At 38.3% G+C, this 17,505-nt stretch overlaps 1 protein-coding gene across 5 annotated transcripts in view; it reads right to left on the bottom strand.

Annotated features, from left to right (window-relative positions):
- The window catches only part of CDH8 (cadherin 8), a 1,308,359-nt gene that overhangs the window by 123,669 nt on the left and 1,167,185 nt on the right, over positions 1-17,505 (bottom strand). The window lies entirely within an intron of this gene.

Raw genomic sequence — 17,505 nt, 5'->3', positions numbered from 1 at the left:
TCCATACATTCCACAGCAGACCTTTAGTAATCCTTAGAGAGTCACAGTTGTGAAGCCAAATGAATTGGTAAACTCAATGGCATCCTAATTTGTAAAACAAAATGACTGAATGAGGCACAAGAAACTTAATAATTATTGCCCAAGGAGTCATTAGCTACATATGCAACATGGAGGTCATAAACTGCCATCAGTTTCAATAGGTAACGTCTTCAAAAACGGATGCTGATGAAGAGTTAATTGGACAATCCATCACTTTTATTGGACAGCTTATGATAATTAGCAGTTGCCACAAAATACCATATAAAACAATGAACGTAAATCCAAAGGAGGATGGTGCTAGACAGCAAATTATTTATCGTGGTTCCAAGGAAATGTGTGTTTGTGTTAAACTTAGATTTGGCTGCACAACAGGTATGTGTTTTTGTTGCTGTTGCTGTTGGTTTGTTTTGTTATCATTTTAAGTAAGGTATATATTTAGGTTTCCTATTCATCTCTGTCCATAGAAATCAGATGTGTTCCCATTCTATGGTAAATGATTTTTTTAAATTGGTCTAGATATTGTAGCAGATTTAAAACTTTAATGGGCAGGTTAGTAGTTCTTCTGTTGAGAAAACTTTTGGATAAGGCAGACATTAAGATGCTCTATGTCTATAGCCAAGTGCTTCTCGAGAACACTAAGTAACAAGATCATACAGGAATTACTTTTCTACCACATTTACTAATATCCTAAGAAATACAAGACATGATTAGAAAAACTGGTCCACAAATAAGCAGTGGAATAAACTAAAACAGGATGAAATGGAGGTTCAAATAAGGATTGTGTGTGTATGCTAAGTCACTTCAGTCGTGTCTGACTCTTTGCGACCCTATAGACTATAGCCTGCTAGGCTCCTCTGTCCATGGAATACTCCAGGCAAGAATACTGGAGTGGGTTGCCATGCCCTTCTCCACGGGATCTTCACGACCCAGGGATCGAGCTCGCGTCTCTTACGTCTCTTGCATTGGCAGGCAGGTTCTTTACCACTAGCGCCACCTGGGAAACTCTCAAAGAACTCCCCCAGATTTTTGTTAAAACCCTAACTCCTAATGTGATAGCATTTGGAAATAAGGCCTTTAGGAGGTAATTAGGGTTAGAATAAGTCATTAGAATAGGACTCTCCTATAGGAGAGACATAGGCTGTCTCTTTCTGCTCTCTGCCAAGGAGGATTCAAGCAGACAACCATACCAGAAGATGTGCCCTCACCATACAGTGGATCTGCTGGTGCCCTGATCTTGGGCTTTCCAGCCTCCAGAAACTGTGAGAAACAGATTTTTGTTGTTTAGTCCACCCAGTCTAGGATACTCCATATCTACAGAAGCCCAAACTAAGACCAAGGTCATGTGCAATCTCATCTAGGAGGAAGGATTGAAGAAACCTTTCATGGTTGAGGGGACCTCCTAAGAAGTATTCAAAAAATCTATTTATTGGTACCCATTAACACTAAATATGAAACATGCTCCATGGCTATTAAAGCTAAGCATATTTTCCTTTTTTATGTGTTCTTAGGAACATTTATTATATCATCAAGAATAAAACTATGCTATTATAAGAAAGTGAAAAAAAAATAAAATTTCCTATAATTTTGTATCTGTAGGTTTCTACTGTTAACATTTTAGTGGATTTCACTGTAAACATACATACATGTATTTTATGCTTATCTATTTATGCATATTTACTTATTTGTATCTATATCTAACTCTGGGAAATAGTGAAAGACAGGGAAGCCTGATGTGCTGCAGTCCATGGGGTCCCAAAGACTTGGACACAACTTAGCAACTGAACAACAACAACAAAGAGGGGTGGGGAAATGGATGGATAGAGGAGGACAGACACACATATGGGGATATGGATAACTCCTTGCTCCTTTTAGCTGTATCTTCTCATTAGAAATGGTATGCATACTCCTTATCAGTCCAGTTCAGTCGCCCAGTCATGTCCGACTCTCTGCAACTCCTTATACCAGATGCAAATATTAAGAAAAAAGACATTCCTGTAAATCCTCTACACCAATCACAAGCATCACTAAACATTCTGGAATAATATTAAAAAGTACTTAATTTTATTGACAGGATCTTCTTCCCTGTAGTTCAGACGGTAAAGAATCTGCTTGCCATCTAGGAGACCCAGGTTCAATCCCTGGGTTGGGAAGCTCCTCTGGAGAAGGGAATGGCAATCCACTCCAGTATTCTTGCCTGGAGAATCCCATGGACAGAGGAGTCTGGCAGGCTACAGTCCATGGGGTCACAAAGAGTCAAACATGACTGAGCTACTAACACTACTACTACTACTAATTTTATGGACAATAGTGTGTTGCTAAATTCCTTGATATAGCCATGTACCAAGAGACCATAACTCCAGGTATAATAAAGACTTAGATATAAAGAAAGCAAAGACACTGACTTGCATCTATACACTAGGAATTCATAAAACAATCCCTTGCCTAACCCCCAGGATGATTAAAGAAATTTAGAAAGGATTTAAGAACCTAGAGACATAGGTCAATTAACAGTGCTTGCAAAATAATCCTGAGCATGAGGAAGTAAGTGTTCATTGCAAAACATCTGAATCTGTTGTATTACCGAAAAAAAGACTAAAAATCATTATCCTGGGGAACAATGATTGTTGATTATACCAATGACGTTCCACGTTTAACTGTAAAATAATATACATGTGTTTTGCTCCAGACATCATGAACAACTCTGTTAAAAGATCTAAGTGATATCCAGAGGATTAATTATCACTATCTGCATCATATTCATAAACAAACTTTGCATGCATTGCTGGGTTCTAATAATTTTATTATCTCACTGCTGATATTTCACACATTCATGCATCTGCCAATTTCCCAGAGGCCACATAAAACAAGGTTGGAAACACACTCCAAGGCTATTTGACTGCTGTCCAGTAAATGCCTAGAACTTCTGGCCTTGAGGAAGCACTGGGAACAATGAGAGTTTTGGAAGCTGATATTTAAAAAATATGCTGTTTGTGTAATGCCTTATTTAAAACTGTACCATGCAACCTTGACTTTGGAATAAATTATCTCTCTATTATTTATACATTGTTGTTTCTAGGATAATTAATAAATACACTGAGCCTCAGTTTCTTCACTGGCCAAATATAATACTCAAATCACAGGTCTGGTTGTGAAGATTAAAAATGAAACATAAATCAGTCTTTGGTAATTAGTAAGTGCTGAAGATGTGTTCATCATCATCACATCACGATAATAACATCATGTCTCATTAAATGAAACTTCATAAATTTTCCTACTCAGAAGGTGGTGGAGAAGGCCTGTTTCTTATCAGTTTATAAATAGCATAAATGTGGAAAAAACATTTGGGTGTTATTTAACTCCCATAATTCTAAAAGAGACAGGGATATTTTTCTCATTTTTTAAAGATCCAGTTCATGACAGACTTTATGGGGTGAGTCATAAGAACTTATAAAATACAGCCCTTTAGTAAGATCAGAGGTAAGATTGTAATAATATTACAAGATTACACAATGGGAGGAACTTGATGGGGAAAAAAAAAACAACTTAGTTTAAAATTCAGTTTAAAGTCTACCTCGACTGTATAAAGAAGCCTCTTGCTCCCTTTGTAGATATTTCAGATATTTTATTGCCTAGTAGACTTCATGGTAAAGGCTGCCCAGAACTGCTAACTAGTTAAAAAATCCAGACTTAGCACAGTCAATAAGCATGCATTAAACACCAAATGTATACCAGGCACATAACAAGTGCTCAATAAATATCTATTGAAAATCTCTAATGTTGTCATTACTCATCTGGAAACAGTAGGTTTCTACTGATGAATCCCAGGCCTCTCTTCACATTTAAGCCAGCACTCCTTTTACTCCTTGCTTCTCTTTCCCTATACCAGTTCATCTGGGTTCTCATATCCATGGAAGCAAAAGCATGGAGGGTATCACTTTAAGTGACAAACTAAAGCCAAGGAGAAGGAGCATGTGGAGAGGCTCTTACTTGCCCTTCTAGCATCATTTTAGCGTCCATTTCTCTACCACCTTTTCTGACCAAATCTCCATCCTATGAACTGACCGTTCCAAGTTCAAAGCATTATTGGACACATTCACTTTTTATTCATGTTGAATACTATATGAGTGTTTGTTATCATAGTTAAAATTAATTACATATTAACACAAGTTTAGATTTTAAAAAAAAACTGCACCCCACATGCCATTTTTAGGAATGCTCTCAGAAGATGCTTGCCCCCCACCAATAGCTATGCCACTCCATTGCTAGTTGCAAAGATTCAGCTTGCTTTCCTCTGGTCCTCTAAGCTGCCACCATCCACTCGGCTATCTCAGTTTCTCCTCTCTCCTCCTATCCATTGCACTCTATGACACAGCTCCATCAGAGGAAACCACAGTCAATTGTGGGGCTTCCCAGGTGGTGGCAGTAGCAAAGAACCCACCTGCCAATGCAGGAAACATAATGAGACATGAGTTCGATCCCTGGGTCAGGAAGATTCCCTAGAGGAGGGCATTGGCAATCCACTCCAGTATTCTTGCCTGGAGAATCCCACAGAGAAGCCTGGCAGACTACCGTGCATAGGGTCGCAGAGAGTCAGACACGACCAGAGCGACTGAGCTCACGTGCATGCACACCCAGTTACAAGACTTGTGTATAGACTGTTTCCTTACACCAATTAACAGAGAATAATTTCAAAGAGAAACAGGGTGGGTTAAATTAACAGCAAACCCGAAGGAAAGACTTAATTTTTAGAATCCAGTGTACCAGGCAAGTTCTTCAGATGTCATGATTTTGCATAGATGTCTCAGAACTAGAAGTGAGCCACACTGTTTTCTAGGATTCCCAGTATCTATCTGAATAGCAGCAGATAAAGTGGAAGAAACAGAGAAACCAGATAACCTTCAGTGGAATCTCACCTGTGAGATCTCACTGAAACAGTGTAATTGGTCATAATCTCATAGGCTCACCTATAAATAGGAGAAAGGATCTATTAGTACTTCATAGAATGGTTCTCTGCAATAAATGAATGGGTACATGACTCAGATACAGCAAAGTAGTTGGTTAATTAATAGGTGATTCTTTAAGCCCAGAATGACTGTGAAAATGAATAACCAAAATGCATGCATGCATGCATGCATGCTAAGTCGTGTCACTAGAAATACAAAGATATAAATAAAAATGACCATTTACATCCTTTAGTAGTTTCCCAAGTGACACTAGAAAAATATTCCAAATCTCTTCATGTGCATGAGTGCATGCTAAGTCATGTCCGACTCTATGCAACTCTGTGGACGGCAGCCTGCCAAGCTCCTCTATCCATGGGATTCTCCAGGCAAGAATACTGGAGTGGGTAGCCATGACGTCCTCCAGGGGATCTTCCTGACCCAGGGATCCAACCCACATCTCTTACATCCCCCAGCATTGGCAGGCAGGTTCTTTCCAACTAGCACTGCTTGGGAAGCCCGATCTCTTCATAGCGTTAGTCTATACCAGTCATCACCTTTTTCAAAAGAGACTCTGAGCTGAAGAGGCTATACTTGGTTTCTTTGCTTAGTGCTCACCCACAAGGCGCCTTTGGGACCCGGCCTGAGTCTTCACTGATTTTCTCTTCCTTAAGGTTGTCCTTCCTATTATTCTACAATTAAGCATTTGCTGGGCTTTTGCTCTTTAAAACAGGAAGAGATTGTTTGATTCTTATAACATCACATTGGTTGGAATTTTGTACTACAGTTATTCCACAACTCACTGTTGGAAAGATGCACAAGCTTTTATTGAGCATGTGTTGTTATTATGCAGGAAACATGCTAAAGAAGTATGAGAAAAGGAGTAGATGGGATAAGAACAGAAGAAAAAAGAAGAATGAATTTGGTTTGCACTGTATCTACAGAAAAGTTCAATGTCTTATAATTTGCATCTTAAAAGTCATAGGGTTTGTATCTCCAGTATTGAAGTCATTTTAATTTCTTTTTTTAATCACAAAATTTTATTATTAACATAATTGCTAAATTATATAAATTCTGTGCTGACTTGAACATTTCTCCGAATACTTTCAGGGTTTTAAAAACCATTACTTTTTAAAAAATTATTTATTTTAATCGGAGGCTAATTACTTTACGATATTGTGGTGGTTTTTGCCATACATCAACATGAATCAGCCATGGGTGTACATGTGTCCCACCATCCTGAACCCTGAAGTCTTCATTTTAATTTCTTGAAAATACACATCTGTTGGATTTGCTGTTCTTTTACAGATTTACTTAAGATGTGTTTGAGACAACAGAACTCATTCAAAGAGACTCGAGTATATTTTGGAGAGTCATCTTCTTGCCACAATAAGAAGAAAGTTATTAACACAGTAGAGCGTGGTGTGTGAGAAAACAGGCTCCTTGGACCACGTTATTAATAACATCAATCCTAATGATGGCAATTTTGCAAACAGACATTCTTACTCTATAACAATGAAGATGGTTTAGAAACTGCATCACCCGTGATAATCAATATTCACAGACACCCTATTTCAACTTACCCATTTTGTTCCAACAACTGTCCTGGTTTGCTTCAATGCTAATATTCCTCCAACCTACAGTAGTATGTCTTAGAAATGAATGCTAACGACTTCATCGTTGTACTTTGTGAAGTTCAGGCTACGGATGCAAGGAAATTCCTACCTCGATGGTTAGCACTTTGTTGGGGACCTAACTTAACCTACTGCACTCTGACCATGAGCACAAACTTTGTCACCAGTTCACTCAATCACGAGTAGTTCGCAGAGGTCAGAAGTTAATATTAGAAGATATCACTACTGCAGTGGTTGAGGATAGGTCAAAATGGGCAACTGGATATTACTATATTGGAAAATAGCACCCTTTCTGCATTGCTGCAATATACAACTTTTACCTGAATCATATGTTTACTCACTTATCACAGCCCAACTATTTACATTTCATACCAACATTTGGCACAAAATCTTATATCTTGTGTGTGTGTGTGTATAAGACAGATTTTGTTGTCAACATACAAATATTATATGTATATATACATCGATTCATTTGTTCATTTAAAGCATCTCCCCTCCCTTTTCACAATCTTGCCCCTATACAACATACCTACAGAGACCCTCTGTCCCTGCTGAATTTCTGTTTCTTGTTTGCAATAAAGAACATCAAACTATGGCAATATCAAGAATATTTTAAGGATGATCAGCACCAAGCTTCCAATGTCAAGGAGTCTTTTTCACTCCCAGTGACTTCAGTGTCACAAAGGAAGGAAGCAAATTAAAGTCTGCAACGTACACGAGAAGCTACACCAGTTATCTTAATAATCAGATAAAGATAAATAATTTTCTTTCAAAAATTACTCTGGTCTATATTATTACTAATACGATATTTGTGAAACACCTGCTGATTTTTCAAGAGAAAGACCCTTTTCTTCCTAATATCTCCTCTAGGCCAATTTACATATCCATCCTTAGTTTCTTCATCTGAAAAATGAGAACAATAGGACTGCCTTCTTTTAAACTTTACGGTAAATCCCCTTAGGTAATGCATTGTAAATTTCCTTTCGCTTTTTTTTTTTTATAGATTGTAGTTGTTGGATCATTTGTAAAGTTTATATTGAATTTGTTACAATACTGGTTCTGTCTTATGGTTTTTTTTTTTTTTTTTTTTTGGCTGCAAGGCATGTGGGATGTTAGCTTCCCTATCCCTGATCAAACCTGCACCCCCTGTAATGGACGGCAAAGTCTTAACCACTGGACCGCTAGGAATGTCCTCCTTTTGCTTTTTAAATGCGGTTTCATACTGAATATTTATCATTGTTTCTAGACACTCTGACAAAGGTCTAGGTATTTTTAAACAACAATAATAACACATTTGAAAGATTCTGATGTTGTTGTTTAGTCACCAGGGTGTATCGGACTCTTCACGACCCCTTGGACTGCAGACACCAGGCTTCTCTGTCCCTCAAAGGATGAAGCAGATCCACCTACCATAATCATCCTCAGATACCTTCACTTACTTAGGGTCACATATAGAAACCTCAGATGCTAAATCTGTTGGTTCAGAGGATGTCCCATTTTCTCAGCACGTGTTTTGTTTTATAGTTTGTTCCACTCATACCTTGAAAAGATACCATCATAAAGCCAAAGTCCTATGTGTAAATTTCTGCCATCACAAGACCAAAATCAGTGAGTCCCAGATAAAATCTAATTCATGATTTATTCTTTAATATTTACATAATATCTTTGGAGATAGTCTAATTTTCTCCCTGAGTCATCAAAATAATCATTTATAACTGAGAACTCTAAATCCAATATGATGACAAAAATATGAAAAAAAGTAATGCTTTACATAAAAGATTAATGTAAATTTTTAACTTTTTATTTAATTCAATAAAGGCTTAGTGACTGCTTCTTTTGGTCAAGTATGATGCTAAATGCTTGAACAAAGCCTCCTCTCAGACACACTGGTTGTTTTTCTCATTACTTACAATGAAAAATGGCAAGCACTGCAATAAAGTCATTGTTATACTGCAGTTAGAAAGGGTCCCCAGATGTGCCTGGGAAAGGGGAGGGTGGTCAAAGATGATACCACGATGAGGCAGCATCTGTTTGGGGACAGGAAGAATGAGTAGGGGTTTTCCAGGTAGAGTATGTAGGGAAAGCACACCAGCAGAAAGGAGTATATGAAGAAAATCTTGGGTTTGTTTAGGAAATGATAGAATTAAGGACTAGGCTAGGTGTGGTGAGAGCTAAGGTCTGACAGATGAGCAACCTGTCATTTCATTCCCATCCTTGCTTTCATCTTATCCCTTCCATCCCTATTTCCTTCACTCTTTACTGAGTATTTCTTATATACAAGGCATTGTGTTAGTTGCCAAGACAGACATGGCCTTGCTTTCATGTAACTGAATCTACGTGTAGAGAAAGACAATGAAAGGAAATAAGATTTTTCAAGTTTACAGTGATGTATTCATGAAAAAGAAAAGGGATGAGATGTATAAAATATTTTTAAAATACTCCTATCAAAAGAAACAGCGAATATGAAAGGTCAGAGCTAGGGAGATGTTCAGTATTTTCAAAGACTGTAACAAAGGACAGTATTGTTGAAATTCAGGATTCAGTGCAGGGGAGGACATCAGGAAGGACCTTGGAAACCATGTTGAAGAATTAAGTTTTTTCACTTGCAGGAAATGGGGAGCCACTTGAACAAAATACAGGAGGAGAATGACATGATCTAAACCACAGCTGGATTCCATAGAACTTTCTGTATTGTACAAATGTGCTCTGTCCAAGATGGTAAGCACTAGCTCTATGTGGCTATGTAGCCCTTGAAATCTAGCTAGTGTGACTGAGAAATTGAAATTGTGATTATATTTAATTTCAATCCATTTTATTTCCATTCAAAGAGCCACATGTGGCTAGTGGCTACCATATCAGCATAGATCTAAACTGAGTTAGAGATCACTGGGGCAGCTGTGTGTATATCAAAGGGCAGCAAACAAGCGCACGGGGCTGCTGTAACCCCTCAGCTTAAAGATGACAGTGTTTGGCGCTCCCCTGGTGGTCCAGTGGTTAAGAATCTGCTTCTGCAGGGGACCCGGGTTCTATTCCTGGTTGGGGAACTAAGATCCCTGCAAGGCGTGGTGCAGCCAAAAAAAAAAAAAAAGGTCAAATATGATGGTGTTTGAGCTTAGTAACTAAAATAAACAGGATATGGTGATTATTTGGATATAGGAAGTAAAGGACATTAAGGAATTTTGAAGCAACACCCTTGTGGAAGGCTCATAACCCTCTTCTATTAATCTACATTGCTTTCGAATTAGATAATTCTTTCTTTTGTCTCCTTTTAGCCATATTTATCTAATTAATCACAAAATACACCAAACTGGTCAAACCGTTCAAGATGAGCAAAATATGGACTTCCCTGGTGATACAGTGGATAGTTATCTGCCTGTGAATGCAGGGGACACGGGTTCCATCCGTGGTCTAGGAAGACCGTGTGCCATAACTACTGAAACCCAAGCACGCTAGGACCTCAGAGTCACTACTACTGAAGCCCCTGTGCCTACAGCCTGTACTCGGAAACAAGAGAAGCCCATGCGCTGCAACACAGAGTCCCACCAGCAGCAACTAGAAAAAAACCTGAGCATAGCAATAAAGACCCAGCACAACCAAAAAGAATTAAACACACAAATCATCCAAAAAAAAAAAAGAGAGAGAGGAGTGAAACCCTAAAAGCAGCCAATTGAAAAAGGACATTACATTTAAAAAAAAAAAAAAAAGACTAGCAAAATGTAATTAAATCTTTCCAGAAATGGTATCTGTAGCTTATAGCAGGTATCTGATATTTCCCTCTGGTGTGTCTTTTTATGATGGGAGATTAGGAGTTGTGAGAATAAAATCTTTTCCACCCATGATAACCTTGATTCTTACTGTTCACCCTCAGGTCACTGGAATCCCAACAACTCCCATAAATCTCAGGAGGCTCACAATGAACCTAAGGCTGACAGGGGACAGTTAGCAGTAAAGAGCAGCTTTTAACTCACTTAGTTACCTTCTTGGGGCTGTCAATCAGGCCAATAATGACTTTTCCCTATATGAAAGAATATGCAAAGTTGATGAATGCTACATGGACAATAAGGAAGAGATGGTGTGAGATGGAAAAACATCATTGTGTAGCTGTATGGACCATGAGACCATACCCAGAATTGAGATTTAATAATATATTTCATGCATTTATCACTGCCTTCATAATTTTTGGCCTGTATGTTAAGCCCTGTATATTAATTTCTTAGTTAATCCTTTTACTTATGTAGCCCACATAAATTGTTATGACTCTCAATGCCTCGAGTCATAAAATGAGGGTAATATACATTTTTACCCAGCCACAAAGTTAGTGAGATAATAAGCATAATCTCCTGACTATAATATCTGACACTTAATGAATTATTAGTCAGTGTCGAATAGCTGTTAGAATGGGGGTATTTGATTTTACATTTGTCCAATTTTTGTCAGAACCATTAATTATATAGAAAAATAAGTTTTTATGGAAAACACTGCACACCCAAGAAATAAGAGTAGTGCATATAAAAGTAGGTTTTTTGAAAATTTCCTAAAGTTATTTATATACACTTAAAAATTTTACTTGGACATTCAGACTCAGTAAGTGCTAAGGTCTTATGGTAAGTGCTAGAAGTAAGAGGTGAACAAGATGTAGCCTGCTGGGACTCCCCTGGTGGCCCAGGGGTTAAGACTTGACCTTCCAATGCCGGGCATGCAGGTTTGATTCCCTGATCTTGGAAATGAGATCCCACATGACTCAAGGCCAAAAAACTAAAACATAAAACAGAAGCAATGTTGTAACATATTCAATTAAGACTTTTAAAGTGGTCCACATCAAAAAAAAAAAAAAGAAACTTATAAAGATGCATCCTGTTAACTCTTTGAGAAATGGAAGTACATTTAGACTGAAATAGCTTGTTTACTTGCTATCACAACAAAAATAACATAAGCACACCATTCCTATATTCAGCCAGATAACATCTTTCTAGGAGGTCAAAAGCATTTTTTACTAAAAATGCTCATCCCTAAAACACAGTGCCTGACCACATGGTCTAATCTAGTCTTGTCCCTTCATGCAAGTGCAAAGCCTAATATGTACTTGATGTTTAATAAACGTGCTCCAAACATGTTTCCCCTCTCTCCAGTGTAGATCCCATCCTCCAACTTAACCACCCCGTGGGCTCTGCTCCCTTTCCACATCTGTTCTGCAGTTTCAGATTCTTGGCTTGAAAGGACATTTAGATCTGTGCTGTCCTTTGCACCATTAAATACATCTTTCATAACTCTGAACCTTCTTAAGGACTTCCATAAACTTTATTTTCATTTACCATGAAGCTATTAACACGTACCTCAGTTGACTATCCCAAACTTGACTTGTACCCTGAGGCTCATTTATAGATACTTCAGCTAAGCCTATTCCACTCGCCAACAAACTGATTTCAAACACACATAAGAAAGCTAATAAACATCTGATAGATGGATGGAAATGACATTTCTCTATCTTTTAACACATTCTCTTATTAAATATGCAATATTACGTTTTCCTCTGCAACATAAGTCAAATCTGACTGTCCTTTATCAAAAGCAAGGTTGTATAATACATTGTGTCAAATCAGAATGTAGAAATATAAGGAAAACTAAAGGCTTTGTTGAAATGACTCCCATAAATATTTGAACATCAGATAAGAGTGTCAATCTCCCTTTGCTGGGATGCAGAATAGGGGATTTATTTTGCCTTATGAGTATAATAATGTTAGATAACACGGCTCAGCCTATACAAGCAGCTTTGCTTCTCTCAGAATATAAATGTTATTATTAAGTTTTGTTCCCTAGAGGGTACAGAGACTTCACCAATCAGAAAAAAATAAAAACATTTTAAACCCCAGATAAGCACTTTTCCCATTTTTTCCCCTCTTTCAAACTTCTTATGCTTTTTTTTAAAGCACCCTAGATCACTTGTTTTAAAATAGTTTATTAATACGTGAAGCTTGATTTTTTTATTATTATTATTAGTCAGGTTTACTGTACCACACTGGAAACATTTCAGCTAAATAAATTTGCTGCTTTAGAGCCTGCATCTCAAAATGTAGAACAGATGGATGTTTGCCATATATTTGCCACCACACCATAGTGTGGTGGTTGCATGTGAGTTTGGAGCTAGACGGCTAGCAGGGTGAAGTTAGTCAAATTACTCCATCAGTAAAGAGGTTCCCTACACTTGTCCTGGATGGATGTGAAGATCCATAGGGCAGGTGCCCCTTTAAGGAAGGACACCAGAGCTGTAGGAGGAGCAGTCAGGGGAAACCCTCTAAATATCAGCTCCTTAGAATCTGCCTCATTTTCAGAGATTGTCCTATGTTACCTGGAGATTAAGCCAGCAGAGGGATAAAGACACTACCAGTTTGGCAGCACGTAGGACTCCTCTGACAATCGATACGCGTTCCATTGGGTTAGACCAAGGCTTCGCCAGGCCTGCACTGCAGGTTAATCGTGCCCCCTGCCCGCCTGTTTCCATCCCCTCCCAGTCACAGGCGCTGCTCTTGAACAAACAGCTTGTACTTCAAATGCCATCTACTTCCAGGGAAAACAATCTGTAACCCATGTTTTTAATGGGCATCTGGGAATAAGAATACGGGTAATTCACAGAGTTCATGTAATGTAGTATAAATGAGATACCTGTGAAGAGCTCAGTACTAAAACACTGAACAGGCATGACTAAAGATCCACAAGATACTTCCAGTATGACTCGTTAAATACCTACTCTCGTACTGGAGAATATGTTAGAGTTTGTCGAACATACTCCAGCAAATCTATTCCAAGTGAATTTCTATTTCATGTCACCTCATGTTTTCAGAGAGAGAGAAATGTTGCTGGGATCAGAGATCTTGCCAAGACACTGAAATGCAGAGACTAGTTCGGTTAAGACAATCAACAGCCTCAGTTCTAAAAAACCACTGTATTGTAATCATCACTGAGGTCTAGAGAATGGAAGGGGCAGGTAGAAAAATCAGGTATAATGAGAAATTCATGCAAGAAACAAATATATTTCCCACTCCAAGCAAGTAAGCATCCAGGTCTTTTTCATGATGCCCTTTCAGTCTCTATGATAGTTATTGGCTTCCCCTGTGACTCAGCAGTAAAGAATTTGCCTGCAGTGTAGGAGATGAGGGTTCCATTCCTAGGTCAGGAAGATCCCTGGACGAGGGCATGGCAACCCACTCCAGTATTCTTGCCTGGAGAATCCCCATGGACAGAGGAGCCTGGTGGCTACAGTCCATAGGGCTGCAGAGTTGGACATGAATGAAGCAACTGAGCACACAAGCATGATAGTTATGGTGACTTCTCCAAAAGCTGTGCTACATGAAGCCAGTTTTTTCCGGTAGATTCAAAGTAAGCGCACACTGTCAGGGGCCCCATAGGACTAACCTCAGGAGGGTTCTAAGGCAAGCACGGAGGATGTCAACTGCATCATATACAACTGGATTCTAATACAAAGAATTTCTCTGACTACAACAGATTTTTTAAGTATTTTTTTTTAAATCTTCTCTCTAGGGAGTTTTCTAGACAGAATAAGATCCTGAAATTATGTGAGAATCAACTAGTAAAATTACTGATGAAAAACCCAAGCTCTTACCAGTATACCGTAGGAGATAACAAACTCTTTTGTAAAGTAAGTATCTTAGGCTTTGCAGGTCACACTGTCTCTGTTACAATGACTCCACTGCAGTTCTTGGGCATAAAGGAATGCGAGTGGCTGCATTCCAATAAAACTTAAAAAAAAAAAAAAAATGGGGAGCCAGATTTGGGACATAGGCTATAGTTGACTGACTTCTGGCCTCATGTAATAGAGTTTAAACTATTTACTCATGGAACACCACCATCCCCCCACCTTAAGAAGGGTCTATGGAAAGGAAAGGGGACAAATTTATATATTATAACATATAGACATGTATTCTCTTACAAAATAGGAATAAGTGTCATGATAGCTGCAATGCTTGATGGATTAGAATCTAGAGCTCAGACCAGCACGGAAGCCTGAGTGTCCTTTACCTCAGATGCTTCTGATTCTCTACAGAAAGTTCAAAGATTAAATCTCTTCTTCTTAAAGAGTGCAAGGCACCTTAGCCAATTAACTTATCTATGAAATCCTAGTACAAAGAAACTGGAGTTCAAATTGATCTGGTCACACTGTCTTTAGTCCTAGTGATGTTCCTTAGAGCACAGCTAGGGAGATGCTGCTCTTGGAGAAAAGTGGTATATATCTATTTTTCAAATTTAACAGGCATAAATGCACTTTAAATTATAAAGAAATGTTTTGCTAAACATTGGTTTGCAGCCTCTGTATAGCAAATTTACAGGAAGATACAATTTTGAACCAACTGCAAGTGAAGATGCTATTTAGAGTCACTAATAAGGAAATAAACCCTTTAGTTATAAATCAGTTATTATATTTCACAGAACTCCAACTGTTTCTTTCTCACTGTTTAATTTCATTCTAGCTTTTGTTATTATGCCTAAAGAAACCATTTTAACATTTTCTCGCATGCACTTCGAGTATCAAAAATTCCAGCTACAACTTTTCAGCTTTTTGGCTCTAATTGCTCTACTGGTTGCTCTAACTGCTTTAATAAATAATATTATCTGAGTTCTGCTAGTCCCAGAATTCTAAAGTTCTTGCATCACACATTATTTACTATTCCTTTAAGGGGAAAAAGGAGCCTTTTTCTACCCAAAGCTTCTCTTTATAGTGAGAAAGAAAGAAGAGGGAGGGAGGAAGGTACAGAACAAAAAATGAGAGAAAAGAATATACACACAGTCCACTCTCTAGAGTAATACTAGGTTCTCTAGAGTGTGAGATATTTCCACTTCAGCATCAGCGAGTATCCGTGGTTCCTTCTATTCCAATTCCTTAGAAAACTAGGAAACCTCTTCTTCTATGTGGCCTAAAAATAATCTAGTTTTGCTTATCATTTTCAGATCACATTAAAGGTTAGATAATTGTGAAAGACTTGAATTTAACACAGCTGTGTAACTTGCTTCCTTACTACAGAACAATGTCCATGAGGGCAGAGGCTCTGTCTCTATAGAAATCCCTTGAGAAACCATGTGCTTCTGTATATCTGTATCTAAACCATTGATATAGATATGTGTGTACCATACCGTATGTGACATATATATATATATATATATATATATATATCATAAATGCTATATATATACATACATATATATATAGTAATGTGAATGAATGGGTGACCATGCGACTAAATAAATACATGAATTAATTAGTATTAATCACTGTTAGCTGAATTAGCAGTACAGTGGTTTTTTGGGGGAAAAATGACTTGGATAAGCTGGTACTTTTGAAATGGGAAACATTCAAATTTTAATTGGCTAAAAGTGTGCAGGAACTAAATGACCAAGCTTTAATTGCTTTTAAAAGACTCCTTGTATGATACTAAACCCCTGTACACTGTTGCTAGGGAAGCAAAGTGGTACAGCAGCTATGGAAAACAGTATGGAAGTTCCTAAAAAATTAAAATAGAATGACCATATGATTCAGCAATCTCACTTCTGGGCATTTATTCAAAAGAACTGAAATCATATTAGCACCCCCATGTTCACTGTAGCATTATTCACAATAGCTAAGAAGTGGAAACAATGTAAATGGCCATCAGCAGATGAATGGGTAAAGAAAATGTAGTATATAGACAGAATGGAATATTGTTTAGCCTCAAAAAGAAGAAAATTCTGTAATGTGCAGCAACATAGATGAACCTGGAGGACATTGTGCTAAGTAAGAGAAACCAGTCACCAAAGGATACTATAGCATGATTCCACTTGTATTCCTCCTGGGCTCCTGCTTCCCTGATAGCTCCACTGGTAAAGAATCCGCCTGCAATGCAGGAGACCCCGGTTCGATTCCTGGGTTGGGAAGATCCGCTGGAGAAGGGAACAGCTTATCCACTCCAGTATTCTAGCCTGGAGAAGTCCATGGACTGTATAGCCCATGGGGTCGCAAAGAGTTGGACACGACTGAGCGACGTTCACTTATATTAGGCACTTAAAACAGTCAGAGTCGTAGATGCATAGAACGGTGGTTGCCCGGCTGGCCTTGGGGAAGGGAGGAGTGAGAAGCTGCTATCAAGTGTCAGTTACGTTCTGCACAAGCTGAGGCTCTAGTGAACAACACTGTATTGTACCCTTAAAAATCTGTTAAAAAGACAGATCTCATGTAAAGTGTTCTTATCACAATTAAAAACAACAGCAAAAAAAGACAAGGTGTCTTGGGAATTATTGCCAGATTGAGGAGAGAGTCAATCGATACCCAGTTTATTCACCATACAATTACCAGGTTCTTTATGAAATATTTCCACTGTAGCACCATTGGATATCAGGACCATCAGAAGTGCTTTCAGGAAAAGAGCTCGTTAACAGCAAGCCTGGTGTCTGAGATGAATTGCAAAAATGCCAGACTACAAGAAGGAAAAAAAAAAAAGCAGAGTCTTGTGTTGAGCGGGCACTTAAATTCAAAAGAGGAGTTAGGACAACAGAGCACTGTGGCCACCATGGTTATGTGTCAACCCAGTTTGACTGCTGAATAGCCATCATTCCCACTTTTAATTTAAGCAGCTCATGTAGACATATGGGAAATGCTTTGAAAGACAAGTAGGAAGCAGCCATCTAAAAAGAAAACAGTCACATGCCATCTCAATGCCATGGTGACAATAAATATACACTTGACATGAATTTATTGGGTAGAAAAAAAATGGGCCAGAGCAGGCTTACATGAAAGCATTGACCTTTAATTAACACCTACTCTGTGCTAGTAGATGGCACTTCATGGCAAATGGATGGGGAAACAGTGAAAACAGTGAGAGACTTTATTTTGGGGGGCTCCAAAATCA

This window comes from Giraffa tippelskirchi, chromosome 7, assembly GCF_054371585.1.
Source record: "Giraffa tippelskirchi isolate mGirTip1 chromosome 7, T2T-mGirTip1v1.2.pri, whole genome shotgun sequence".
Taxonomy (NCBI): Eukaryota; Metazoa; Chordata; class Mammalia; order Artiodactyla; family Giraffidae; genus Giraffa; species Giraffa tippelskirchi.
Note: the sequence above shows the minus strand (reverse complement) of the source record. Positions and strands in the feature narration are given on the sequence as shown.